At 43.0% G+C, this 14,421-nt stretch overlaps 1 long non-coding RNA gene across 1 annotated transcript in view; it reads right to left on the bottom strand.

Moving 5' to 3' along the window:
* Nucleotides 1–757: 757 nt before the first annotated feature.
* The window catches only part of LOC135199423 (uncharacterized), a 73,899-nt gene continuing 60,235 nt past the window's right edge, over nt 758–14,421 (bottom strand). The window contains exon 2 of the long non-coding RNA XR_010311069.1: nt 758–2,154. This is a non-coding gene — a long non-coding RNA (uncharacterized LOC135199423). The remainder of the gene's footprint in view (nt 2,155–14,421) is intronic.

Genomic DNA, 14,421 nt, shown 5'->3' with positions numbered 1-14,421 from the left:
CTGTACTATTGGGCAGATACTGGCATGATTACCAGTATCCAATTTATATGTCTGAATAAAAGTGTTTAATTATTTTCAAAAATAATTTTGTCATTAACTAAATACTTGCCACTATCACCCTATAGTACTCTGATCAGAATTTAGATGAATATTGCAATATACAGATACATAAGGGTACTTTTTGCCAGGAAGACTATGAAAGAAATGTGTTATATCTATGCATATCACCCTGTTGTAGCTGGTTTGAAAATGAACTATACAATTATGTTATATACATAAAAGAATGAAAAAACAGAATTCATTGGCAGTCTGTTCAATGGTCTTCGACACCTGATTGAACCCACTGGATAAAATGTTAGACATTCCTGTTACTTTACCTTTTACCAGTACTATAGTTACATGCATAACACATTATTGTATAGTTTATTTTCAAACTTTAGCTACAACAGTGATGCACATGGACAACGCATTTCTTTCATTGTCTTCTGGGAAAAAGTGTACCCCTGTGTATCTGTATATTGCAACATTTATCTAAATTCCTTTTGATCAAAGTATTATAGGGTGATGGTGGTAAGTATTTAGTTACTGACAAAATTGTTTTTGAAAATAATTTAAACACTTTTTTGCAGACATAAATCAGTCAAAACTGTTCTGTGATAAGTATTGTGGCTGATATGTAAACAATGATTTTAATAGAAGCATTAACACTTATGAAAAAATAGGATTCTGTTATACTGGTGTTTAAATCAAAATAGTAAAAATTCAATTTTTATTCAGAAGGCAAAAAATGGTTTACAAAACTATTAACTTTCCTACAGTTGCAGTAACTACCTGATTTGTTTGCTCATTAGCGTTCCTTCAAGACTAACACCATATATACCTGTACATATACTTATTTTTCTAGCCACAGTTACCCTTCAACATATTAATTATATTCAATTGCTCATGAAACACCCACTGCATTCTCCATACCTCACTACATACAACATAAACTCCCCTTAATTGTGTAATATCTAATTACTATGCAAAATATTTTACAAAACTTGGTCATTAGGAAGCATTTTTTATCTCATCCTTAAGGTAATAAGCACCATAAATTACAACATACACTGTATTACTTAAAAGAATCCTTATTAACGAGCAAAAAGAACCCTTTTTTTGCCAGCATAATATAATCTAACTTGAAGATCCCCTCTGACAAGCATCAAGTAACTAAACCTGTCCTTGGTAATTAAATTACTGAACATTTTAATAATGAGGTAAAACTATTACATTGAAAAAAAATATAGCAGGAAAACAAATTGACCCTCTTTAAGTAAAGCACTGTATGTACTATAGTAGATTCACATCAATCGTGCATTGATTTTCTAGGCCAGTCCCTTATGACGCTTCTGATTGGCTGTTGATAAGCCAATCACAGGGCTGGAAATTCTCAGTCTCTTGAGAGAGTTCACATTGGCAGGATCTATGTTCCACCTCTCCTGAGGGATAAGTCTTTCAAAAGTATCCCTAAGGAGAGGTGGAACATACTTCCTGCCTATGTGAACTCTTGAGAGAGACAGTTTCCAGCCCTGTGATTGGCTTATCAACAGCCAATCAGGAGCGTTGTAAGGGACTGGCCTAGACATCAAATACATGGAGATATGAATCTACTATAGTTTAAGTATGTAACATCGTGGATGAAGTCACAACAAACATTAGACCGAAAAGAATAATACTTCTCTATATCAAATTATCTAGTAAAGCACTGTACATTCTAGTCTAAATGTATGTAGCATGCTGCATGAAGTCACAACAAACATCAGATAGAAAAAAATGCTACTTCCCTATATCAAATTATTCATTTTGATTCAACAAAAAAGCAATAAAAAATAGATCAAAAGTTTGACAAGTTGCTATAACTCTAATGAGATCAATTTGAGTGAAAAACAAATGACATGAATAGTTATTTCCCTGACTACAGTCATCAGAAGTGCTGTACATTTGTTCCATCAGGAGATGAAGTGGAATTGTCACCTTGTCTTTGCCGACTGTGTGAGTCTTTTGGCCTCTTTCTACCAAAGTATCAGTCACTTGCATTCCTCAGATATATTGTTACAGTCTTCCCTACTTCACTCTCATCAGTTGCTAATTGGGTCTTGTTCACCAGAATATCTGAAAATGATAATCAAAATGAGTAAATTGCATATCTGCAGTACTATGCATAGTCAGACAATATAACAACCTTTATATTCAGTTACTTATACCACTATCATTACAATCTGAGCTAAAAAATTCCGTTAAAAAAGCATAAACCTATAGAAACAAGGGCTCCAGTGAAAAAAGTAACCCTATACAGGAAAAAAAATGGTGCACCTTTGTGTACTCTCAAGCAAGTGAACTCAAATCCAAGACAGTGGAAGACCTTGGTACAGAGGCTATGGCAGTTTTGATGTCAATGTAGTATTATAGTCGATTCATTTAAGGTAGATCCTTGAGCCTACGAGACATTTGTTTGGCGGCCTCTGATTGGCTGGTACCGGGAGGTAGGCCGCTCGCTAAGTGTCTCATTATTTTCATCTGTGGCTTTGAAAACTAGCAATATGTTTAAATTTCTTCAATCAACTCACGCTTTGCTCAAGACAGGAAAGTTTTGGTCATACCAAAGGATTTTGTATTGTACAACTAAGTCATCTTTTCCAGAAATCAATAAGATAAAACACAAAGGAATTGCAACGAGTAAAAATGAAGAGAAGCATTTAATTCTTTATGCCTGTTTTTACTTATCATTGGATTTTGCTTCATTAACGCAATAAAGATAAGATAAAACTTGTGTTTTCATACAACAAATTCACCCTGAATACAATGGTATTTTCAGATTTTGGATGCATGTAATATGTGAAGAGAAAATGAATATGGAATTTTTATTATAAAATGATATTGTTAAGATACAATAAAGTTTTGTACATACTTACCTGGCAGATATATACTTAGCTATAGACTCGGTCATCCCGACAGAATTTCAAAACTCGCGGCACACGCGACAGGTAGGTCAGGTGATCCACCGGAACCATTCCCGTTTTCTAAGACAGAATTTCTCTTCCACCTGTCTCCTGAGGGGAGGATGGGTGGGCCATTAATCGTATATATCTGCCAGGTAAGTATGTACAAAACTTTATTGTATCTTAACAATATGGAATTTTTATTCTAAAATTAATATTAATATAATACTTACCTCTATAATTTATCTAGCCCTAAATCCCCAAAAACCGCACCAAAATTTACCACATTGGCAACCCTGTTACCTCCTATTCTGTCCGCCAGTTGGCAACACTGTCGTTGACAGATACAAAAACCTTCCCTCAAATCAGTTGTGATAGGCAGATCGTGGGGTAGCATCGATGGGTGGGACTAGATAAATTATACAGGTAAGTATTATTAATATTAATTTTAGAATAAAAATTCCATCCATATAATAAACATTACCTTAATATAATTTATCTAGCCCGATTAACCACATTGAAAAGGAGGAGGGAATCTGAATACAATTTCCCCTTCGGACAGAATAGGAGAAAACAAACAAAGAAATATATATCATAGGCAGTCAAAACTCAACCCAAGGTCTAAGATATAACAACTCAAAGTCTCCTACCATAATGCCACCAAACTGCGGTAGCACAGGACAAGGAGTAAGTGCATAGTCAGTCCGTCTGTACTAAAGTCAGGTGACCAGTCAGACGAATTGCGGACAGCAAGGCTGCACCCTGAAGACTATCAAGCACTATTCTTTCCCTAAAGGATGAGTGTCTGGACTGTCTGGGCGATTCAAAGCTAAGCAAACCTTGGGGGTGTATCAACGCAACCCGACGTCGCCAGCAACGAATCGGCTCATGAGCACCTCCTAACTCGAGCTTTCTGGTGCCAAGAGAAAGGAGCGCGGAGCAAAAAGGCGATTCAGTCCCGAAGGACGAATGCCTGACAGTCCAACCTGGTCTCGTGTTACACGATCATCGGGGGTGTATCAACGCAACCGACTTCGTCAACAAGAAACTCAGGGCTACTAATGTCGCCTGATCTCACACGAGTGTCTAACTCCGAGAAGACAGGTGAGACAAAAAGTAGATGGTGAGCGAGTCACCAGATGACAGCAGACGATCCATCGACTAATTCCCTGTCCAGGACAGTGGAAGAAGCAGGAGTCGTCAGGACAAGCGAACCAGTGGCTAGTCCTAGGTCAGCATCGACTCTGGGAGAAGCGTAGTCGCCAGTGCCGACAACCCAGTGGCTGGAACCATTTCACACTGAAAATGGAAGCAGCATGAGTTGCCAAGCAGTCAGTCCTTGTCATCAACAACACCTAAATACCAAACTGCCTAATTCCCATTATAACTACGTCAAAAACTGCCATGGGTTATAATACAAAACAAAAAATATATACAACAAAACAAAAATTAATGAATAATATACAGGTAGCAACCAAACGTAAAACAGGAAGACTACCTAATTCTCCTGTCTGACGACCTGTCCTGCCATCACCAACGGGCCCAAAGAACGAAGGTCGCCTAGAACTAGAGAAATATCCCTCAAGTAAAAAGAGGCAAAAACAGAATTAGAACGCCAAGTCGCCGCCTCAAGCACCTTGGCGACTGAGACGTTCTTCATAAAAGCTACTGATGTAGCAACTGCTCTAATACTGTGTGCTCTCGGCGTCTGGTCTTCCCCAGCAGCCGAAACCACCAGTTTTAACGATCAGATCTCTGAGAAAAAAGGATACACCATTCTTTGAAATAGGTCTCTTGACATTTCGGGGTGAAACAAACAGATGACGGGGACGACCCTGAATGTCCTTTCTGCGGCGTAAATAACATGAGAGCACCCTAACAGGGCAAAGAAACTAATTCTCATTTAAATTACCAACAAAGTCGACCAGCGACTTCAGTACGAAAGACCTGGGAATGGGATTATCAGACGATTCAGTCTTTGCGACAAATTCAGGAAGGTATGACAAAATCATGTCTTGTCCAGATCTGGCAACCAGAAAAGAGAGTGCTTGCAGTTCACCCACCCTCTTGGCTGTAGCCAGTGAGACAAGGAAGAGTGTCTTAGAAGAGAGGTCCCTAATTTGGCAGAATTCAGAGGCTCAAACAGAGGGAACCTTAAGGCTTGAAGGACTTTGTTAACGTCCCATGTCGGAGGCGAACACTGCGGCCTGGGTCGAGATAGGGAAAAAGATCGAAGTAAATCTCTAATGACATAAGATGAAGAGATCTCAGGAAGCCTTGCCTTAAAAACATAGGAAAGCATAGACCTATAACCCTTAATGCACGAAGGTGACAGGGCCCTGTCATGATGTAAATGAACTAAAAACTCCGCTACTTTCGGTAAGGAAGGTCTAGAAATTGAATGTCCTTGAGACTTAAACCAACGTCTGTAAACCGACCATTTAGCCTGATAATTTACTCTGGTTGATTGCCGTCTGGCAAGAGCCAACTGTCACGCCACTCTGGAGGAGAACCCTTCGTGCTTGGAGAACCTCCTGACAGTCTCCAGGCATGAAGATGAAGCATGTGGAGCCTCTGATGGAACCGATGAAAATGGGGTTGTTTAAGAAGATCTGGTCTCTCTGGCAGGCGAATGGGGGTTCCACCAGTGCTTCCAGAAGGTCAGGAAACCACTCCTTCTGTGGGCAGAAGGGGGCGATTAAGGTGAGATCCAGACGCTTGGTTGCCCTCACTTTGTTAAGGGACTGACCTCAGCAGAGAGAACGGAGGAAAAGCATAGGCTTGAAGTCCCTCCCAGTCCTGCAAAAGAGAGTCTGTCCCGGCACTCTGAGGAGTCTGGTAAGGGGCGAAGAATATCTGGCACCGAAAATTCAGTGGGGTGGCAAACAGATCGACTGTGACAGGCCATTTCTTCCTGAGGCTGTCAAAGACTTCCTGGCAAAGTGTCCACTCCGACCCTTGAACTTCGTTCGGTCTCAACAAGGCGTCTGCTAAGACGTTGTGATGGCCCAGGATAAACTGAGGGACCAACATAATCCCCCTGTCTTCTGCCCAACACAGGATTGATCGGGCTTCTTGAATGAGAAGATCCGACTGTGTGCCGCCTTGGTTTCTCAAGTACGAGACTGCTGTGGTGTTGTCGACAAAGATCGCGACAACCGACTCCAACAGTTTGTTCCTGAAATGAAAGAAGGCCTAGGTACACTGCCCTCAGTTCCCTCCAATTTATTGACATGCTCCTCTCCTCCTCTAACCAAAGGCCCGAAGCGGCTTCGGAGCCCAGGTGTGCGCCCCAAACCTTGATCCGAGGCGTCTGACCAAAACATTAGGTCCGGAGGAACCGAAAGAAGAGATCTCCCTGACTTGAGGCAGTGAACTTGCATCCACCAACGGAGATCCTTCCGACATTGTGGAGAAGAGGCGACTATTGTGTCCTCGGACACGAAATCCCATGACTGGCGAAGTGTTGACTGAAGGGACCTCATTCTGAGACGACCTCCGGGAACCAGTTGGATGAGGGATGACAAATGGCCCAGGAGAGACCTCCAAAGAGAAACTGGCTGCGTTACGGAGGACAAAAATTCTTCGATCAGACTCAGAAGCTTGTCTATTCGTTTCTGAGCGGGAGAAGCCCTCAAAATCTGGGAATTCAAACAATCCCCAGATAAATCATGATCTGGCAAGGGATTAGATTGGACTTGTCGAAGTTGACACGAATGCCCAACTCGACACAAAGAGACAGAACTATCTCCCTCGACCGGAGACATTTCTCTAGAGGATTCGGCCTGGACTAGCCAATCGTCCAGATACCGAAGCATCCTTACATTTAACTGATGCAGAATAGCTGAAACAGGAGCCATCACCCGAGAAAAGACCTGTGGAGCAGTGGTGAGGCCGAAACAAAGGGTCTTGAACTGGAAAACTCCCGAGTCCGTGAAAAACCGAAGGTAAGGTCTGCTTCTTGAATGGATGGGATTTGCAGATAAGCATCCTGCAGATCGATGGAAATCATCCAGTCCCCCCTCCTGACGGATGAAAGAACAGTCTGGACCGTCTCCATCCTGAACTTGGACTTTAGAATGAACTTGTTCAAAACCGAAAGATCTATGATGGGGCGCCAGGCACCCGAGGCCTTTAGAACTACAAACATCCGAGTAAAACCCGGGAGAAGGAGGAGCTCGCTCTATGGCATCCTTCTCCAAGAGGGCCGAAAGCTCCTTCTCCAAGGCTTGACCCCTGATTGAGTGAGGGTAATAACTGCTGAACTCGAGAGGACGATTGGAAAGTGGAGGTCTGGAAACAAAAGGGATCTCGTAACCTTCCTTCAGGACCTCCACCACCCAAGCATCCACCGCTCTCCCCTGCCAAGCTGACCAATGGCGGGAGAGACAAGCTCCTACTGCGGTCTCCAGGCGAGGTGATGACTCCTACTTCCGAAAATTCTTACGCAGAGACAAGGAAGAAGAAGAAGAAGAAGAAGGTCCTCCTGGAGGTTGAGCTCTTTCTCTGCCCTTAGAGCCACGCCAAGAACCTCTCCCGCGTTTCAAAGGGTGAGCACCAGAGGATGAAGTAGAGGCACCAGCAACCTGAGATGTACTCTGAAAAAACGACCAGAAGGAGGTTGTTGGGCTGGAGCAGAAGGTACAGATCTGGTCCTAAACTTACGCTTACTCCTTGAAGGAACGGGAGGAAGACCAGAGGAAAAAGCTCTTGATAAGGCCCAGTGAGCTTGGGAAGAGGCATCACCTTGATGTTCCTTCAAAACCTCAGAAAGCACAGAAATATCGAAAAGGAAATCGCCAAAAGGAGAAGAGGACAACAGACGGGTTCTCTGAATCTCCGATACAGAGGAGGGTAACTGCGACAAATACAGGTTACGTCTTAGAGAAACAAGAAAGGCCTGCATTGAAGCAGCAAGCTCGTTCTGATGTACAGAAGCGATTGAAATGGAGGAGCAGAATTTCTCAAAAAGAGGAGCATCAGGAAGAACAAACGCGGAGTCCTTGATATACATTAAAAGCCCTCCGAGGACCCACATATTGAAGGATTGAGCTTCTTGTAAGGAGCTCATAACAGACTCCATAGCAATAAAATCTTCAATTGAGACAGAGACCGAAGCCTTAGAAGGCAAGGGTTGACTTGAAAGTCGGACAAAATCAGGATTTGGCTTGGGGGGGTCGAGAGAATGAAGAATCATCCGCCACCTGGTAAACTCCTCTCCGGTGTCGTAGAAGAGAAGAGAGCTTCCTCTTCCCTTCCCCGATCACCTTCGAAAGTTTAGCGGCAACGTCCGCCCTCACTCTCGCGAACCTCTGGGCAAAGGGAAAACGTAAAAATTCCCGTGACCGGGAGGGACCGTCAAGAAAAATCCCTTCTGTAATACAACGAGGCGGAGGCTGCTTCTGCTCTTTAGGCCTCGCCTGAGGAAGAAAACTCAAAATTAAATAAAAAGTTTCTTGAATTCTACATCATGACATCCATTCGAGGAAACATCAATATCACACGAATCCGCGTCATCATCATCATCATCGTCAGATCCTAACTTAGAAACTTCCCCTGAAGAAAATCCTGACGACTAGCTATCTTAGTGCCAGACACTAATATCCCTCCCCCCTTCTCCTAAATAAGCGCCCTTTGGCACTGTTACGGGACTAACAGGGGACACGTTGGGTAAAGATTCGTTAGGCACCTGCCCGGACCGGATCCCCCCTAGGCCTTCGCCACGACGGGGTTCACAAGCCGGGGTATCTGTCGCACCGTTACCCATGGTGCTGTCGACAGGTACCTGACGAGGAGCTGAAAATGAATCTAAAAGTGTGTTAGACATTCTAGTAAAGGCTTCTTGAAAATTCTCTGACAGATTGTTAAACTTAGCTGAAATATCTCTATCTAGACTAAGCTGTAATTTCTTAAAATTCTGTTTCCAGGTAGTTTCCATTGCCAAAATCTTTGAATCTACATCAGAAATAACTTCACTAATTACCGGTTGTACAGGGGGCAAAGCATCAATTAATTCGGAATCGGAGTCGTACGATAGCGAAACCGAAGAGCCAGAACCATGAGCGCCCAAGTCAAAGAATTCGTTAGATACAGTTCTAGCAATCAATTCTTTTTCTCCTTAACCATCTTTTACGCTGCAAGATTGTTTGGCGTTTCATATAAGCAGTCATATCCTCGTCAGACCAGGGCTTACATACGTCACAACGAGAAGTCAAGTCACAAACCTGTCCACGACAAGAGCTACAAATGTCATGGGGTTCATACTCCCTGCTACTCATCCTTGTCCCACAGACCGGGCAGTTCCTGATGTTGCTGGCAGAAGGAAGCATCGTAATTTCTTGGTAATCCATTGTAGAATTGGACAGGTCAGTAGTTCCGGGTCGCGCAAAAGTTTGTAATTTAAGATAAGAACCACAACAGAAATCAAAGCTAATTCACTATTTCGTGATGTAATGCATGAGTGGTAATTCACATAAAGTCTCATTTAACAAATAATGAAAACTTTAAAGGCACAAAAATGTTTAAGGAAATCTATAAAGAGCGGCCGTGATGTAAACAACACGGGTGCTCGTTAACAACTGATTTGAGGGAAGGTTTTTGTATGTCAACGACAGTGTTGCCAACTGGCGTACAGAATAGGAGGTAACAGGGTTGCCAATGTGGTAAATTTTGGTGCGGTTTTTGGGGATTTAGGGCTAGATAAATTATATTAAGGTAATGTTTATTAATATCATTTTTGTACATGCAACTTCCCCGGCAGATATATACTTAGCTGATTGGCACCCTTGGTGGGGGGTAAGAGACAGCTAAACAAAAAGATAATACTTATACTAAATACATTAAAAACAGGGAAAAAACAACATATGTTCTTGGATATAATAATCCATGGTTCCTACCTGATTGGGCTGAAGACTTCATGACTACTGTCTCTGAGTCTGCCTGCCTCAAGAGTCCCAGCAAGGTATGAACCTATGGCTGAATAACTCTTTGGATCGTGTCAATGGGGGCTAGCCCGCTTACGCGACAGAGCCTACTCTGGATCGTACCATGGGGCTGACCCACTTACATGGTAGAGCCTTTACCTTTGTCATATCAATGGGGACTAGCCCTCTTACATGACAGAGTTAAGGTTTCTATAAGTAAACACAAGGAGCACTGAAGCCAATCCCGATCACCTGACCATGTTAGTACTGTTATAACCTATGAATTGCAAGAGGGTCCCCTATTCCCTCTGACAATCAACCAATAAAAACAACCACCAATAAAAGACAAATTTAAACACTAAAGTAAGTTTAAGAAGGATTAGTCTCAGCCCCTTCTCCCAGCACTGAATTCGCAGAAATATACGCTCCCAGAGCAAAGCACTTTTCGTAAGAAATTTTAACGTCTCTTAGGTAATTGGAGGCAAACACAGAATTACACCTCCAAAACGTTGACTCTATCAGTGCCTGAAGAGACCATGTTTTGTGAAATGCCATTGACGTAGCTATGGCTCTCACTTCATGCGCTCTTACTCTGAGAATTTTGAGGTGCTCTTCATTGCAAGTAAGGTGAGCTTCCTTTATTAAATCCTTTATGAAGAAGGTAAGGGCATTCTTCGAAATCGATCTTTTCGGATCCTTTACAGAGCACCAGAGACTTTCTTCTGTACCTCCTAGCAACACTTTTTTCTTCAGGTAGAACTTGAGTGCCCTGACTGGACACAAAGTCCTCTCTAGTTCTCTTCCTGTTAGTGAAGAGAGTCCTTTTACCTCAAAGCTTCTTGGCCAAGGTTTTGAGGGATTTTCGTTCTTCGCTAGAAAAAGTGGTTTAAAGGTGCAAACCGCTGAATCCTTCCTAAAACCAACTTTACCTTCCAAGGCTTGCAACTCGCTAATTCTCTTAGCTGTTGCTAATGCAAATAGAAATAATGACTTTCTAGTTAAGTCTCTAAATGAAGCTGTGTGAGACGGTACGAATTTTTCTGACATTAGGAACTTAAGGACCACATCCAAGTTCCAGCTAGGTGTCTTGATTTTCTGGTCTTGGAGATCTTTATTATTAGTAAGATCTAGTCCTCTATGTCGAAAGACTGAGGCCAGCATACTCCTGTAACCTTTTACTGTCGATACTGCCAGGTTACAGTTCTTTCTCAAATAGAGAAGAAAATGATATTGTTATAATACAAATAAAGTTTCATACATACTTACCTGGCAGATATATACATAGCTAAGACTCCGTCGTCCCCGACAGAAATTCAAATTTCGCGCCACTCGCTACAGGTAGGTCAGGTGATCTACTGGCCTGCCCTGGGCGGCAGGACTAGGAACCATTCCCGTTTTCTACTCATATATTTTCTCTTCCCCCTGTCTCCTTGCGGGGAGGCTGGGTGGGCCCTAATCGTATATATCTGCCAGGTAAGTATGTATGAAACTTTATTGTATTATAACCAATATCATTTTCATACAATCAACTTACCTGTCAGATATATACATAGCTGATTGGCACCCTTCGGTGGAGGGTAAGAGACAGCTACTTCTGGAATAGACAGGTAAACAACATATGTTGTAGGTATAAATAAAACCTTGGTTCCTACCTGATAGGTGGTAGACTTCGTGGGTGTTTGCCCTGTAGTCTGCATCACCTCAAGAAACTTTAGCGAGATATGTGATCTATGGCCAAGAATTCTTGTGGGTCTGCCGAAGGGGTCTTATCCACTTACTCGGCAGAGCCTGAAAGGACTTTGTCAATGGGTGCTGATCCACTTATATGACAACACACCTTATTAAGGAGCACACAACCAATCCCGACCACCTGATCCTAACCACCATGTTAGTATTAAAAATTGCTCGAGTTATCCCAAACTCTTCGCAACAACCAAAACTCAAACCAAATTGCACACGCACACAATAATTTTCCAAAAAAAAATTTTATGATACTCATCTAATAAAAGATATCACAAGAGTTCCTTACTGAACGAAAGTGACTGGCCGCCTGTGCGGCATCTGCACTTGTTCAGCAGAAAGTCTAGAACATATCTATTAGACTTATGTAGTAATTAAGGATTGGTGTTAGCTCCTGTACCCAGGATTGTGCCCGCAGACACGAAAGGACCTAAAGAAAAACATTTTTCATAGGTCACACGAACGTCCTTCAAATAGTGAGAAGCAAACACAGAATTACATCTCCAATATGTCGCTTCCAAGATATTCTTTAGTGACATATTTCTCTGAAAAGAGAGAGACGTAGCCACTGCTCTCACTTCATGAGCTCTTACTCTCAGGAGTTTGAAAGAATCATCCGTGCAAGCCTTATTGAGCGTCCGTAATGACATTCCTGACAAAAAAGGCTAAAGCATTCTTAGACATAGGTCTTGATGGATCCTTTACCGAGCACCAGAGACCTTGTCTAGAACCTCCCAACTGTTTCTTCTTCTGTATGTAAAACTTTAAAGCCCTTACCGGGCAAAGAGACCTCTCCGGTTCCCTGCCGACGAGACCCGATAAGCCTTTTACTTCAAAGTTTCTCGGCCAGGGATTCGAAGGATTTTCATTCTTCGCCAAGAATAATTCTTTGAAGGAACAGATGGGAATGCACTATATTGAAACCCACTTTATCACTAAGGGCGTGCAGCTCACTAACTCTTTTTGCCGTCGCCAGTGACAAAAGAAACAAACATTTTCTCGTTATGTCGCGAAACGAGGCCAAATGCAGGGGTTCAAATCTCGCTGAGGACAAGAACTTAAGTACCACGTCGAGATTCCAGTTAGGGGGAGAAGTAATCTTAGACTTCTTGGTCTCAAAAGATCTAATCAGATCATGTAGATCTTTATCGTTTCCCAAATCTAGGCCTCTATTCCTAAAGACGGCCGAAAGCATACTTCTATAGCCCTTTATCGTGGTACGGAGAGGCGATTCTTCTCTCAAAAATAACAGAAAATCAGCGATTTCTGTTACAGAGGTACTGGAGGCAGGAAAACTTCTTCGACTTACACCACCTTCTAAAAACTTCCCACTTCGATTGGTAAACACGGATAGTGGGAGTTCTCCGGGCTCAGCGATCGAGCTTGCTGCTTTGTTAGAAAAGCCTCTCGCTCTGACAAGTCTTTCGATAGTCGAAAGGCAGTCAGAGCGAGAGCGGGGAGGTTTTGATGAAACCTCTCGAAGTGTGGTTGTCTGAGAAGATCCTTCCTTTGTGGAAGGGATCTGGGGAAGTCTACCATCCACTCCAGCACCTCTGGAAACCACTCTTGAGCTGGCCAAAAGGGGGCTATCAGGGTCATTTTTTGTCCCCTTTGAAGTCACAAACTTCCTGAGCACTTGCCCAGAATCTTGAATGGGGGAAATGCGTAAACGTCTACATGAGACCAATCTAGCAGGAAGGCGTCTACTATTAGAGCTCTGGGGTCTTCTACTACTGAACAAAAGACTTCCAGTCTCTTTGAGAGGAACGTGGCAAAAAGGTCGACATGAGGAGTCCCCCAAAGAGACCAGAGATCCGACAAACTTCTGAGTGGAGGGTCCATTCGGTATGAAGGACCTGGTTCCTCCTGCTCAGCCTGTCTGCTCTCACGTTCCTTACTCCTTGAACAAACCTCGTCAAAAGAGAGATGTTCCTTTGAGATGTCCACAACAGCAGGTCCCTTGCGAGCTCGTAAAGGGCATACGAGTGAGTACCTCCTGCTTTCGAATGTATGCAAGGGCGGTTGTATTGTCCGCATTCACTTGGACTATCTTGTTCCTCACTAAAGGTTCGAAGCTCTTTAGGGCTAGGTGTACGGCCAACAGCTCTTTGCAGTTTATGTGCCAGGACACTTGAAGAGCATTCCAAGTGCCTGACACCTCTCTTTCCCAAGGTTGCTCCCCAACCTTTTTCCGACGCGTCGGAAAACAATACAAGGTTTGGGTTCTGTGTTTCTAGAGAAGTACCCTTGTTTTCCTTCAGTGGGAGTAACCACCATTCTAAATGGCTTTTCATCAGAACTGGAATGGGAAAACTGTCCGAGAGAAGCCCTGTCTTCATGTTCCACGATCTTCTGAGGAAGAACTGAAGCGGACGGAGATGAAGTCTTCCTAGAGGAAAGAACTGTTCGAGCGAGGAAAGAGTCCCTAATAGGCTCACCATTCCCTCGCCGAAGTACATTCCTTCCTTAGGAAGAGAGAGACTTTCTCTAAACCTCTCGTTAGTCTCTCTTGAGAAGGAAATACTCGAAAACCCCGAGAATCCATCCGAATCCCAGATAGACCAGTTCTGGGGATGGGGAGTCAGTTGGGACTTCTCGAGATTCACGAGTAATCCTAAGGTCTTTATCAGGTTTAGTGTCACAGTCAGGTCCTCCAAACACTGTTTCTCTGACTTTGCTCTGATGAGCCAGTCGTCTAGGTATAGAGATATACTGATTCCTTTCAGGTGAAGCCATCTCCCCACATTTTTCATAAGGCTCGTGTAAACCTGAGGCGC

This window comes from Macrobrachium nipponense, chromosome 25, assembly GCF_015104395.2.
Source record: "Macrobrachium nipponense isolate FS-2020 chromosome 25, ASM1510439v2, whole genome shotgun sequence".
Classification (NCBI taxonomy): domain Eukaryota; kingdom Metazoa; phylum Arthropoda; class Malacostraca; order Decapoda; family Palaemonidae; genus Macrobrachium; species Macrobrachium nipponense.
The sequence above is the reverse complement of the archived record's forward strand: the minus strand, read 5'-3'. Positions and strand labels throughout refer to the sequence as shown.